This window comes from Talpa occidentalis, unplaced genomic scaffold (genome assembly GCF_014898055.3).
Source record: "Talpa occidentalis isolate TD23 unplaced genomic scaffold, MPIMG_talOcc4v2.1 talOcc4.8, whole genome shotgun sequence".
Classification (NCBI taxonomy): domain Eukaryota; kingdom Metazoa; phylum Chordata; class Mammalia; order Eulipotyphla; family Talpidae; genus Talpa; species Talpa occidentalis.
The window spans coordinates 33083293-33098618 of record NW_023605194.1 but is presented as its reverse complement, the minus strand read 5'-3'; the positions used below and the strand labels follow the sequence as shown (position 1 = coordinate 33098618).

The window sequence follows — 15326 nt, the reverse complement described above, 5'->3', positions numbered from 1 at the left end:
AGGCTGCCTGCATTCCCTGGCTCATGATAGTCCTCAGTCTTCAAAGATGTAGTGTCACAACTCTCTAATACTTTTGCCCTCAATTTCTCTCTGAACAAAGCTGGGAAAAGTTCTCTTCTTTTAAGGATTCTAGTGAAGATTGGTCTCTCCCAGATTATCCAGAATAATCTAAACTTCTCAAGGTCCTGAATCTGAATCATGTCTGCGAAATTCCCTTTTGCTAAATAATGTAATATTCACAGGTTCTAGGATCAGGGTGTGGACATATTTGGGAATGATTTTTCTATCTACACTAAAAATGTCAAACTGTTTTCCAGAGTGATTAGGCCATTTTACATTCCTGCCAGCAATGTGTGATACATTCAGTTTCTATACCCTCTGGTCAGCATTTGATGTCACTATTTTTTTCAGCTATTCTAATAAGTGTGAATAATATCTCATCATGAGTTTAATTTGCATTTCCTTAATAGCTAATGGAGTTGAACATCTTTTCATGTGCTTTGTTGCTTCTTCAGTAAAATATCTCTTCATGTCTTTTCCTATTTCCTAATTGGATTGCTTATTTTTTTTTCTGTTCATTTTAGTGACTCTTAATATATTCTAAGTATAAGTCCCTTGTGAGAATGCAGTTTGTAAATATTTCCTCCCAGTCTGTAACTTATCTTTTCATTCTCTTAACAGGGTTGTTTGCAGAACAAAACCTTTAATTTTGATGAAGCTTATTTTGTCAATGATTTTTCTTAACATCATCCTTTTGGCATTACAATTAAGATATCTTCATCTAGATAAACTTCATCTATCTTCATGTGTCCTGAAGGGTTTCTCCTATGTTTTTTTTCTAAAGGATGTTTTAGTTGTATATTTCATATTTAATTTATGATAGATACATTACATATTGAGTTTATTTATGTATAAGGCAAGGGTTTAGGTTGAAGTTCATTTGTTTGTCTATTTATTTCCAATTGTTCCAGTACCTTTTGTTGTTAGAGTATCTTTCATACATTGAATTGTTGTTCCTTTGTAAAAAAAATAATTAATTTGACATACAGTATAGGGTTACTCTTTTTGATTCATTATTACCTATTCCTCTACCAACACCACAAGGTCTTGACCACTATAGCTATATGATACATAGTCAACCAGATAAACTGATTGCTTATACTTCATCCCTTTCAAAAGGAGCAATTAGTGGATTTCAATCTTATCAGATATTTTAATATATTTATTAAATTGGAAATTATTAAAAATCCATAAGTAGACTTAATTGTATAGGGCAATTTAGTACATGATACTGGAATATTTTCAGATCAATAGAAAAAGGTGGACAAGTAAATTAATGGTTTTGATATTGCTGGGAAAAGATAAAATTGAACTCTGCCTTGTAATATGCACCAGGTTTTCTAATAGAACACAAAATTTAATCATGAAAGTACCATAAGAAAACATAGGAAGTCCTTTTCTAATTTGTTCGTTTTCCATCTATTATTCAAAATACGGAAGCTGTAAATAAGAAATAACGATCAAGAATTTTGACTGCATTTTAAAAACCTGAGTGATAAAAATATATGCAAATTGAAAGGAAAATTAGATATTCGGCGAAAAACAATTATAATGAGACAAACAAAATTCTGCATTTCCTAACATAGAACTTTCAAAAATAGGAAAGGAAAAAAGTCAACAATTTTTCAGAAAAAAAGAGACTAAAGAAACAAACCCCAAGTTCACAGAAGTGCAAATGACTCGTAAATTTAATAAGATGTTCAACCTTGTTTATATAGTAAAAGAAATGTCAATTAAAAATTTTTGAAGGATTTTTATTTATTTATTTATGCGTACAAGAACTGGGGCCTAGGCCAGAGGTGTGTGGTGGGGGGAGGGGTTAAGAGGATTCACCAGAGACAAAGTGGGGAGCAGAACAGGCAGATCTACTGAAATACACTGCTGAGGGGAACAACGGGTAAAACAGGAGAGGTCTACTGTGTTATTTGGGTTAGCTCCCTGTCTGGGGATCGAACACAGGCCTTAGCAGTGATAGCACTGAGGCTTAACCCTTAGGCCACCAAGGAGGCCCTCAATTAAAATTATAATGAAATATCAGTTCACATTCATCAAAAAGGAAAAAACTCCTAAGTTTGCCAATATACTTTATGATGAAGTTGTGTGGAGACAGGAACTCTCATACATGGCTGCTGTGATGCCAATGGTTACAGTATCTTTGGAGGGACAATATATAGCAAAACTACACATGCATATTTACCCCGAGACCCAGCAACTCATCTCTAGAGTCTCTCCAGAAGATGCACATGATAGGAATTTCAAACTTGTCAAAATATCTGTATGTTTATCACTGCTTTGAAAAAATTTCAGTTTTAAGATTATTTGATCTTGTCATGTTAATGTCTAAATAAAAAGCAAATAAACTCTCATGTGACAAATTAGCTTTTAAAAACATTTTGATACCATTTGTTCATGTTTTTTAAATTAAAATTTAAAATTAATATCCTTCCTAGGAATACAGTTTATTCCTTAAGACCTTTCCCCGCCCTGCACACATACATATGCATGTCTTGAGATTATTTGGGCTGTTCATGTGAATATATATATCATCATTATATATTATCACTGGGGCAAAAAAAGACCTGACTTGGGCTAAAGTCAAAGAAAAGCACTGGAACCAGAGGGCTCAGGACTGAGGATACAATTAAGTCAAAAGTTGCTTGGGCAGCATTCATGTGGCCTTTCTGAAGTGTTACAGGAAACAAGAATATTTTTAGTCTGAATTATTGAGCTTGGCTATTGACCAAACTCAATTTAATAATTGCTTAAGTCTTACTTTGGTTCTTTATTGGCCTAAGTGTTAGGTTGGTATATGAAAAGTTATCACTAGGAATGATGAGAGAATCTCATTCCTTTTTTTTTTTTTTTTTTGCATTTACATGATTTAATTTTTTTTTTAAATAATAAATTTTATTTTTATATTCCCCATACAATTGCAAATGCCCCATTCTGACCCCAATCCTTCCCTCCCCCCCCCACCCCCCAAAAAGTGTCTCTGGTTCATAGTTTTTTGTTGATTTTGATTTTCACTTTCATATAGTTATTCATTTTCCTGGTCCCTTATTTAAGTTTTCTAGATTCCTGCTATGAGTGAGACCATCCGGTATTTTTCTTTTTCTTTTTGGCTTATTTCGCTGAGCATGATCCCTTCCAGCGCCATCCATGTTGCTGCAAATTGCATGTGTTTATCTTTTTTGAATGCTGAGTAATATTCCATGGTATATATGTACCACATCTTCTTGATCCAGTCATCTATTTTTGGGCATTTGGGTTGTTTCCAAAGCTTAGCTATTGTAAACAGTGCTGCTATAAACATAGGGGTGCAGGTGTTCTTTGGAATTGATGTTTCTGTGTCCTTTGGGTAAATACCTAGGAGTGGAATTGCTGGATCATATGGAAGCTCTATGTTTAGTAGGTCCAGAAATCTCCACACAGCTTTCCACAGTGGTTGGACCAGTTTGCACTCCCACCAACAGTGCAGAAGAGTTCCTTTTTCTCCACATCCTCGCCAACATTTGTTGTTGCTAGTTTTTTTAATATGTGCCATTCTCACTGGTGTAAGATGGTATCTCATGGTAGTTTTGATTTGCATTTCCCTGATGACAAGTGATGTTGAACATTTTTTCATATGCCTGTTGGCCATTTGCATTCCTCTTCAGAGAAGTTTCTTTTAGCTCTTCTGCCCATTTTTTGACTGGATTATTTTCTTTGTTGTTGTTGAGTCTCATCAGCTCTTTGCAGATTTTTGTGATCAGTCCTTTATCATTAGTGTTGGGTGCAAAAATGTTATCCCAGTTGGTGGGGTTTCTCTTTGTTTTTGTTATTGTCTCTTTTGCTGTGCAGAAGCTCTTTAATTTGATGTAGTCCCAGCTGTTTATCTTCGCCTTCACTATCACTGCTTTGGGTGATGTGTCTGTAAAGATGTCTTTGATGTGCAAATCACGTAGTGTTTCGCCTATATTTCCTTCTATATATTTTATGGTTTCAGGTCTTATGTCTAGTTCTTTAATCCATTTTGAGTTGATTTTTGTGTATGGTGTGAGGTAGTGGTCAAGCTTCATTCTTTTGCATGTAGCGACCCAGTTTTCCCAGCACCATTTATTGAACAAACTTTCTTTGCTCCAATGCATAGTCTTTGCTCCTTTGTCAAAGATTAGTTGACCATAAATCTGTGGGTTTATTTCTGGATTTTCTATTCGATTCCATTGGTCTGTATGTCTGTTCTTGTTCCAATACCATGCAGTTTTGATGATTATGGCTTTGTAGTATAGTTTGAAGTCTGGGAGTGTGATGCCTCCATTCCCTTCTTTTTTTTTCAGGAGAGCTTTGGCTATTCGGGGTTTTTTGTGATTCCATATGAATTTCATCAATAATTGTTCTATTTCTTTGAAGAATGACATTGAAATTTTGATTGGAATAGCATTGAATCTGTATATTGCTTTTGGAAGGATGGCCATTTTAATAATGTTTATTCTTCCAATCCATGAGCAGGGGATGTCTTTCCATTTCTTTGTGTCTTCTTCTATTTCTTTTAACAGTGTTTTATAGTTTTCTTTGTATAGGTCCTTTACCTCTTTTGTTAGATTTATTCCCAAATATTTGATTTTTTTTGTTTCAATAACGAAAGGGATGGTTTTTTTGATTTCTTCTTCTTCAGATTTATTGTTTGTGTATAGGAAGGCTACTGACTTTTGCGTGTTGATTTTGTATCCTGCCACTTTACTGAACTGATTGATGAGTTGAATTAGCTTTTCTGTGGAGTTTTTGGGGTTCTCTATGTATAATATCATATCGTCTGCAAATAGTGATAGTTTGACTTCTTCTTTTCCTATTTGGATTCCTTGGATGTCTTTCTCTTGTCTTATTGCCCTGGCTAGGACTTCCAGTATTATATTGAAAAGCAGTGGTGAGAGTGGACATCCTTGTCTTGTTCCAGATCTTAATGGAATTGCTTTCAGCTTTTCACCATTGAGAATGATACTGGCTGTTGGCTTGTCATAGATGGCCTTTATGATGTTAAGGTATGTTCCTTGTATCCCAAGAATTTCAAGGGCTTTTATCATGAATGGGTGTTGCACTTTGTCAAAAGCTTTCTCAGCATCTATTGATATTATCATATGGTTTTTATATTTCTTTTTGTTGATGTGTTGGATAACGTTGATTGATTTTCGGATGTTAAACCATCCTTGTGTCCCTGGAATGAATCCTACTTGGTCGTGGTGAATTATCTTATGGATACATTGTTGGATTCTGATAGCTAAAATTTTATTGAGGATTTTTGCATCAGTGTTCATTAGGGAGATTGGCCTGTAGTTTTCCTTTTTGTGTTGTCCTTGTTCGGTTTGGTATTAGTATAATGTTGGCTTCATAGAACGTGTTGGTATTGTCCCTTCCTTCTCAATTTTTTGGAAGAGTTTGTGAAGGATAGGCACTAATTCGTCTCTGAATGTTTGGTAGAATTCATTTGTAAATCCATCAGGTCCTGGGCTTTTGTTTTTGGGGAGGTTTTTGATTACCATTTCAATTTCGCTAATTGTAATTGGTCTGTTTAGGTGTTCTATTTCTTCTTTATCTAGCTTTGGGTGATTGTAGAGTTGTAGGAATTTGTCCATCTCCTCTAGATTGTTAAACTTGTTTCCATATAACTGTTCATAGTAGTTACTGATTATTCTTTTGATTTCTGCTGTGTCCGTTGTGATTTTTCCTCTTTCATTGATGATCCTGTTTATTTGTGCTTTCTCCCTTTTTTCCTTTGTGAGCCTGGCTAGGGGTTTGTCTATTTTATTGATTTTTTTCAAAGAACCAGCTCTTGGTTTCATTGATCTTTTGGATTGTTTTTTTAGTTTCAATTTCATTTATTTCTGCTTTGGTTTTTATTATTTCTTTTCTTCTACTGGTTTTGGGGTTTTTTGTTGTTCTTTTTCTAGATCTTTGAGCTTCGAGATTAGGTTGTTTCTTTGAGTTCTTTCTTGTTTCTTGATGTGAGCTTCTATTGCTATATATTTTCCTCTTATTACTGCTTTTGCTGCATCCCATACATTTAGGATATTGGTGTCCTCCTTGTCGTTCAATTCAAAAAATTTTTTAATTTCTTCTTTGATCTCCTCATTAGTCCAGTGGTCTTCCAGTAGTGTGGTTTTTAATCTCCATGAGGTAGGAAAGTTCCTTGCCTTCTTTTTATGGTTTATTTCTAGTTTGATGCCTTCATGGTCAGAAAAGATGGTTGATATGATTTCAATCTTGGTGTATCTGTTGATGTTTGTCTTGTGCCCCAGTATGTGATCAATCCTGGAGAATGATCCGTGTGCGCTTGAGAAAAATGTGTACTCCGTTTTTTTGGGGTTTAGTGTTCTATAGATGTCTGTTAAGCCCAATTGCTCTAGGTCCTTATTTAGAGCTTTGGTTTCTTTACTTATTTTTTGTCTTGTTGATCTATCCATTGTTGATAGTGGTGTGTTGAAGTCTCCCACTACGTATGTGTTTTCTCTGATGTCTGTTTTCAGAGAGGACAACAGTTGTCTGATATATTTTGGTGCTCCTTCGTTTGGTGAGTATATGTTAATGAGTGTTATTTCTTCTTGAAGTATTGTCCCCTTGATCATAATGTAGTGACCATTGGGGTCTCTTTTTATCTTTTTGAGTTTGAAATCTGTTTTATCTGATATAAGTATAGCTGTTCCTGCTTTCTTTTTTGGTCCATTTGCTTGTAGGATTGTTTTCCAACCTTTAACTTTGAGCCTATTTTTATCTTTTGTAGCTAAATGTGTTTCCTGGAGACAGCAAAAGGTTGGGTTTTGTTTCTTAATCCAGGCTGCAACTCTGTGTCTTTTTATTGAAGAGTTTAGTCCATTTACATTTAGAGTTAATATTGATATGTTAACATCTGTATTTGCCATTGTGTTTGTCTTTCCTTTGATTTTATTTATTTATTCTTTTAATAACTTTTTTTTTTTTGGCCTTCTTTCATTGTTCGTCCCTCTGAGGTTCTGGCTTTAGGACTCCTTGTAGTATTTTTTGGAGTGGGGGTTTAGTTGCAATGAAATTCCGGAGTTTCTGTTTGTCTGGGAAAGTCCATATTCTTTCTTCAAAGAGGAAGGAGAGCTTTGCGGGATAGAGTATTCTTGGTTGGCATCTGTTTTCTTGGAGTCTGTTGACTATGTCCCTCCACTCTCTCCTTGCCCGTAGTGTTTCTTCGGAGAAGTCTGATGTCAGCCTGATTGGCTTTCCTTTGAATGTTATCTGTTTCTTCCCTCTTGCCAGCTTCATTATTTTTTCCTTGTCCTGGATTCTTGGGAGCTTTACTATTATGTGTCTTGCTGTATTTTTCCTTTCGTCGTGGAAGTTTGGTGTTCTTCTTGCTTCTTGTATATCAATTTTCAGCTCCTCCTTCACATTTGGGAAGTTCTCTTCAATTATCTCTTTGAATATTTTCTCTGTTCCTACTTCTCTCTCCTCTCCTTCTGGTATTCCTATAACTCTTATATTTCCTTTCCTCATGGAGTCAGATAGTTCCCGAAGTCTTTCTTCATTCTTTTTCCTTCGTACTTCTCTTTCCTTTTCTGTTTTGGTTCTTTTTATTTCTGTGTCTTCAAGATTACTTATTCGTTCTTCCATTTCATCAATTCTGCTTTCATTGCTTTTCCCAGAATTCTTTAGTTCTTCCATTAATTCTTTGATCTCCTGCATTTCTTTTACTTCCCTCTTTAGGGACTCAATTTCATTCTTCTGATCGTTGATTATTTTTCCCTTATCATTGTTTTCCTTTATGACTTCTGTCAGTTTTTTAATCACGGCAATTTTAAATTCTCTTTCTGGAAGGCTCAGAAGTTCTTCCAAGTTACTGTCGTTGCAATCTGGGGGCTGGTTTTCTTTTTGTGGTGTGCTTTTTCTCTGGAGAGTTGCTAGGTTGCGTGTGGTTCTTCTCCTCCCTACTGTCTGTTTTCTAATTTGCCGTATGCGTTGGGACACTGTGTTGTTGGGACTGGCCGGCATCTTGGGTGGGCTTCTCTGCTCCCCTCTGGTTCCTCCAGGAGTCATCTGTCAGTTTCAAGCAGTCTTTACTGGAGAGAGGTCCCTGTTCTAAAATGCCGATGTGGGGACACACTCCCCTGTGCGCCTGGTCTGCCCTGGCGGTGGGTTCCTGCTCCCCCTCTGGGCTTGGACTGCAGGCCAGAGGGGGTCTGGTGTGGGCGAACTTCCCCCGCTCACCTCTGGCTCCTGAGGAAGCCTTCTGCAGGTAGTCTTTACTGAAGAAATGTCCCTATTCTATAATGGTGATGTGGGACACACTCCCTGCGCGTCCGGTCTCAGGCACACTCTTCTGCGCGCTTGGTCTGCCCTGGCTGTGGGTGCTCGCTCTCCCTGTGGGCTCAGACTACTTGTTCGGAAGGGGCCCGGCGTGGGCTAACTCCCCAGCTGGCCACTAGCTCCTTCAGGAGCCTGTGCTGGCTTCAAGTCGCTAGGTGGTGCCAGAGATCTCTCCTAGAGCCCTTGGGGAGCTGATTTTCCACCCCGTGGGACAGGGAGCAGAGCGGGGATGGTAGGGTACACCTCAACGGCTTTGGGGTGCTGTGTCTGCCTTGTGCCCCACCGTCGTGGGGAACCCACGCCCCTAATTTCGTGCCCCGGGTCTCAGTTCCAAAGCCCTCAGTTCCAGGACTCGGGCTGTAGCCCAGATCAGTGGCGCGGGAATGGCGCCTTTTGAATCCCGCTCCCCTGCCTGGGCGCCTGGTTCCTGCTCACTCAGGGAGGGCCTCCGCGCGTCTCCCCGCAAGCCTAGGTCGCAGGCGCGGGGACCTGGGCAGCTGCGATCCGATCTGGATCCGCGTTTGCTTTTCAACCGCACTGCTTTTCAGCGCGATCCGCGCCGCTTTCCGCGCAATCCTGACCGCGATCCGCGCCTGCTTTTCCGCGCGCCGCTTTCCGCGCAGGCTTACCGGGCGGCCGGGGCTGTGTGCTGGGCTGGCCTCCTCCTGGGCGGGGCTCTCTTTAATGGCGCCCGAGCTCACCTCCGCGGCGGATCCTGCAGGGTTCTCCACAGCTCCCGTTCACGGGGTGTGGTGGCTGCAATAGTTCCTTTCCACTCACAGTCCCGCTTGCTGCGTCCTTTGTTCTTGTGGGTCGTTTTAGTGTGTTGTTTTCCTCCTCTCTGCCGGTCGGAGAGTGCCGCCTCTGTGGGCGGGGGAGGGGAGCAGGGTTCTGCGCTTCCCTCCCTTCTGGTCCTCTTTTATGGCCACTTTCTTCTTCGGGCAGTTTGCTGGAGTCACCCGTTTATCTTCCGTGTCCCAGTTCTCACTGGGACCTGCCGCTTTTCCTCCCTATTAACTTTTTTTAATGGGAGATCTTACTCGCAGCGTCTCCTCGCCGCCATGTTGCTCCGCCCCCTCTCTCATTCCTTTTTTGCACAGATGAGGAAATTGGGCACCCACAGTCAGGACTGGGATTGGGTGTGGGAGACACTCACAGTACATAATTTAAGGGGCACTTTGCTCTTAGGATTGTATAGGTTCTGGGTGTGTGTACCTGCTAGAATTTTGTGCTCTGAGTTTCCTGCTCACTTCACCTTGGTTTGAGCCTTGAAACTGATGCCCATGGAGACAAAGTATTCGGTCAGTTCATTTAGTCAGTGACAGTGTTAGAACTAACACAGTTTCCCTAAGGTCGGGTTGGACTCTCCTCCCCACATTGAACTGGCTTCCCCCTTGCTAATGCTCCAGAGAAATCCTCTCCAGACAGAGTGGTCAGGCTGTAATCTGGATAAGACCTGAGCTCTGATTTGGCTATGGCATGATGACCAGTGAAAACACAGCAGATCCTCACCCACAAGACAGTCACACTGTTCAAGTGGGAAAATGTTTATCAGGTGAATCAACAGGTAAACAAAGGAAATGCTTATCCTTCATAATGAAGACTAAGAGATTTTCTTTACATGCTAATGGAATTATTATGAATAGAGTCATTATATACAGTGACTTTTCTAATTTACAAACCACTTCCCTTAATGAGTAAAACAGAAAATTCTCCAAGGAATAAAGTAGTTTTACCTTTTAGGACAGCATTTGCCAAGGATTTGAAAGAAATAGCTTTGCATTACTTCAAGATTGCTCTAAAACATGAGGTTTTTGGTAAAACAAATAGAACTAACAATCCCCATTTACCCAAAAGAAGTGCAAACTTATGTTCACACAAAAGCCTGTCTTGAATTTTTCCTCTAACCACAAAAAAGTCTGTAAAAACCAAAATGCCTTCAAGGGACTAATGGATAAACAAGTTATGATGCATCAATACACTGCAGTACTGCACAGAAATGAATAGGAGTGAACTATTGATGGACACAACAATTTACATGGATCTCAAATGCACTATGCTGTGGGAAGGAAGACTGACTCAAAATATTACATTCTATATGATTTCATTTATATGGCATTGTGGAAAAGGCAAACTTATAGTAGGAGAAAACAAACCAGTAGGTGCCAAGGCTGGGGGTTAGATGAGAGACATGAGGAATTTTTTGAAGCGATAGAACTGGTTTAAGTCTTGTTTTTCACGGTGGTTACTGTGATATATGTATTTGTCAAAAATCATTAAGTGATGCATTAACAATAATCAATTTTACTGTAAAAACACTTTGATAACTACTTTTCAGAGTAGTTTCTAATCTTAAGTATTAAATAGCATGCCTCTAAAAAAATTATTCTGAGGAGGGGGCCTATATCTTTATCAGACTTTTAGAAGGGTCCATGAAAAGTAAACCTAAGACCTGCAGCTTTGGTGAATCTGAGCTCCATCCTAGCAACACTCAGTGTCACCAAAGACTTCTCACATCTCAGTTGCTTGTCAGGGATGCACAGAGGAAGGCCAGCATCTCCCTGTGTGTGTGACAGAGATAAGTCTGTCTGATCCCTGATGTGCTGTACCCTGGCTCTGTCTCAACCCCCCTCCCTCCAGTATGCTTGCAGAGCTCTGCCTCCCTCCTGGTTCCTGGGAAGAGATCCATGACAGAGCATGCTGTTCTATACTTTGTGCTCTTATTTTTAGCCAGTGAGTTGGTCCAGTGATCTTCAGTATTTTTTTTTTTTAGGCCTTTCATGCTTTTAAGACAAAGCTATCTGCATTTTTCCAGTCCTTTTATTTGCTGTTGGTGAAATAATTCCTTTGAAATGCTCGTTGTGTTTTAATGGTGTTTGGGTTATCTGGTATTTTGCTCTATAGTTACTGCATAATATTTTATCTAATCAACTTTTTTTAAGAGCAAAGCTGTGTCATTCTTACTTTTAAGTGACTGGTCGCCAATGACAGAGAACATAATCACCTCCATGACTGATAAAATCTCAGATTTGTTGATCTAGTTTTGAATTTCATCCAATTTCATTTCTATCTGATGTTTACATTCTGACTAGAATCCATGACCCATGAGAATTTTAAAAAAAATAGCAAATCATGCATCTTTATGTTTTCTCTGGAAATTATTTCAATGCAGATCCCTAATGCTATTCATTTATGAGGTTCCTAACTACACTTCCAGTCCATCTAGGAAAGAATTTAAAGGTAATTTCATGCATCACATGGATGACTCTGTAAGTTACAAAATTATATTTTCATGTTTTACAGTGCGATCTGGAGGCTGAAGGGAGATCTTTTATCCAAACATTCATAACACAACCACCATCATGACAATGAAGATTTAAATATAAAAACAGTTTCTCACATCTCTGGTGTTATGTTGAGACCACAATGAGGCAAAGAATTTAGGAAAAAGAAATCCAGAAGTTATGAGGTCCAAAGCTAGGAACCACGAGGAGATAGATTTTTCAGTCATATTTTGAAAGAGATGTTTAAGACACCTGTCTCTGCTGCAGGTATCTGAATTTAATCCCCACCCAAACTTTGTCACAGGCTGCACAGCCACTTCCTAGAGGGGTTTGAGAAGCAGACAACTCTGCATCATGTAGCACATTGACCTAATAGTCCAGAGGGTCCCCTCCAGCTCTAAGAATCTGCACATCTTTGACTCTGGGATGCATGGCTTATTTTTGTTGTCTTGTCTAAAGCAATCTAATTAGATACTAGATGCTATCAGATTTACTTTATCCCTCTTAAAGAGCAGAAAATTGAATTCATTGTACTACTTAGTTTTTGAGACATTATTTCCTCTGGTCTGTGCAAAACTATCCAGTTATTTGTTTAATTAATTCAATTATTTATTCATTCCCTCATATCTTAACACAGTCTGTTTCTATTTTCCTCTCCCACATTATGCAAAATGCTAATATATTTAGCATGTATTTTCCTGTTTAATGAAAAGCCATATCCTTGCACAAATGCATCCATTTTGCAAAATTTGTGCTGTTTTACACAAGTGCATGTTCAATTAGAAAAACAGAATAGACTGTGATAAAGAAACTTATTATAAAATATTGGCTCAAATGATTATGGTGGTTCCAAGATCTATAGAGTGAGTTACAAACCAGAACCTAGGAGAACTGATGTTATGTGGTGCTAGACTAAAAGATGGCAAGCTCAAAATCCAGGGAAAACCAATGTTTCAGTTATCCGCCAAAGGGAGGAAAATATTGATGTCCCAGTTAGAAGACTTCAGGCAGGAAAAATTCTCTCTTACTCGGGAAAGGATTAATATTTTAGTTCTATTCAGTTAAAGAACTGATTTGTTGAGGTCCATCAAAATTATGGAAGGCAATCTGCTTTACTTAGTCTATCAATTTAAATGTCAATCTTGGGGCCTCCCTGCTGGCCTAGGAGGGGTTAAGTCTCAGCACTATCACCTCTACAGCCTGAGTTCTATCCCAGGCCAGGGAGCTAACCCACATGGTGCAGCATACCTCTCCTGTCTCACCCACTGTTTCCCTCAGCAGTGTATTTCAGTACATCTGCCTGTTCTGCTTTCCACTCTGACTCTGGTGAAGCTTCTTACCACCTTCACCTCTGGCCTGCACCCCAGTTCTTCTACACAAACAACAATAATAATAGTAATAACAATAATAATAATTCTTAAAAATAAATATATGTCAATTTCATCCAAAAACACCTTCATAAATAGCCAAGAATAATGTTTGACCAAATATTTCTGCATCCCATTGCAAAATGATCTATAAACTATCACAGAGTATAAAATCAGGAGTGTAAATGCTGAATCATGAAACATGTGTATACTTAACTTGATCAGGTACTGTATGGTTACTCTCTAGGTTGGTAGACGTAGTCTACTCACAGTAGATCCATGTGTTCTAATTCCCATTATTCTTAATCCATGGCAACATATGGCATCATTCAATTTTATAATTCTGAGATTTAAAGAGACATCTTAGTGTTGTTTTAATTTGCATTTTTCATAATACTAATGAGTTTGAACAACTTTTCATATGCATGCTATCTAGTTTCCTCTTCTCTAATTGTTGTTTTAATATGTTTCAATCTCTAATGTGTTGAATTATCACTCCATTTCATTTGGTATTTATTTGTATTTTCTAATTTTCTTGTTCAATCTTGCCTGAGGTGTACCTTGTTAATATTTCCAAAGAAAAAAAAGTTAAGCTTTTAAAAATTTTTCAATTGCTCTTGTGTTTCGTTTTCACATTTATCTCTTCTTACACTCCTCTTCCTTTTTTCCCTTTTTTGAAAAAAGTGATGACAGTTTATTCTACACAGAATCTCCCTAACAGCATAGAAAAATAAAAACTGACACATGGTAGGTGCACAATACAAACTATATGGTCCCAAAATATAATCATGGGATATATATCAGATAGGTTTTCCGATTTTCCAGTAAGGAGAAATAAGAAGGAAGAAAAGAGTAACAATTCCAAGTAAACACAAAACTTAACAAGACAAAAACATTAAACTTTAAGATTCAAAAATAATCCTATTTGGTTCAATGTGCTACCTTCAGATCCAATGTTAGGAGGTAATGTCACCCACACATTATGGCTGTCTGCAGTGACCCCACACATGCCTTCATTCTCTGTAGAGGTAAATTTGAAACAGAATATTCAATCAATTTAACTTGTTTTGTATAGAAACTTCTTTATTGCCTAAAAAAATCTACTGATCTGTAATGTTGTTTTCCCAAATACATTGTACATTATCTTTAAAGATAAAATATTTTCCATATTATTATTTTTTAAGCAATGACTTTATATTAAAGATAATTCCAAGGAATTTTTAGCTTCTTGTTTACACCATTCAAATTTGAATTATGTCAATCCAAATGGTGATTTATTTGTGATTCACCATATTCAAAGTGTTCAGAGTACTAACTGTAAAACTTGCAAAGCTTTAAACTTGCCCTTTCTAGATATCTTATCACTATTATATATACAGTCAGACTTTAAAAGATGTACTGGCTACAGGAACCAATAAATAATCATTCCCACAATTCAGATGCTAATGCTCAAAAAATAAAATAATGGCTTCCTTTTTAAAACAAATGGTTTTGGGAAAACTGGACAGCCATATAAAAATGAATTCAATTAGATCACTATCTCACATCATATACAAACATTAACTCAAAAATGGATTAAATATTTGGATATAAGACTTGAAATCATAGAGGAAACAGACAAAGCACACCAGGAAACATAGCATTTAGTGATGTCTTGGAGACTAGACTACAGTGGCAAGGAAAACAAAAGCAATATTAAATAAGTAGAAATACATCATACTATAAAATATCAGCATGTGAAAGGAGCTATTATTGAAACAAATTACACCTTACTGAATGGAAAGAAAATATTTGCACACCATACATATATCCATCAATGGGTTAATATCCAAGATCTACATCCATCAATGGGTTAATATCCAAGATCTACAAAGAACTCATACAGCTTCACAAAATGATGAAAACAACCCAATCAAAAAACTGGCAGAAGAACTAAATAGACACTTCTCCAATGAAGGTATACCAATATGCACATGAAAAAAATGCTCACATCACTTATCAAAACCACAATGAGATACTATTTCTCACCTGTGAGAATGGCCCATGTCAAAAAGGCCAGAAATCATAGGATTAGCAATTATGTAGAAAAATGGAAAAAAAAAAAAGGAAACCTCATAAACTGTAGGCAGGAATGTAGATTAATACAATCCCTATAGAAAACACTATGTAGTTTTCTCAAAACATGAAAAAGAGATCAACCATATGATCAGCAATTCCATTCTAGGTATGTACCCAAAGAATGCAAAAACACTAATTCAAAGGAATGTATGCATTCTTGTGGTCACGGCAACACCATTTACAATAGCTAACA

General features: G+C 37.7%; 1 long non-coding RNA gene across 1 annotated transcript in view; it reads right to left on the bottom strand.

The window, feature by feature from the left end:
- The window catches only part of LOC129144986 (uncharacterized), a 60405-nt gene extending 47154 nt beyond the window's left edge, over nt 1-13251 (bottom strand). The window contains exon 1 of the long non-coding RNA XR_008549927.1: nt 13233-13251. This is a non-coding gene — a long non-coding RNA (uncharacterized LOC129144986). The remainder of the gene's footprint in view (nt 1-13232) is intronic.
- Between the last annotated feature and the right edge of the window lie 2075 nt (nt 13252-15326).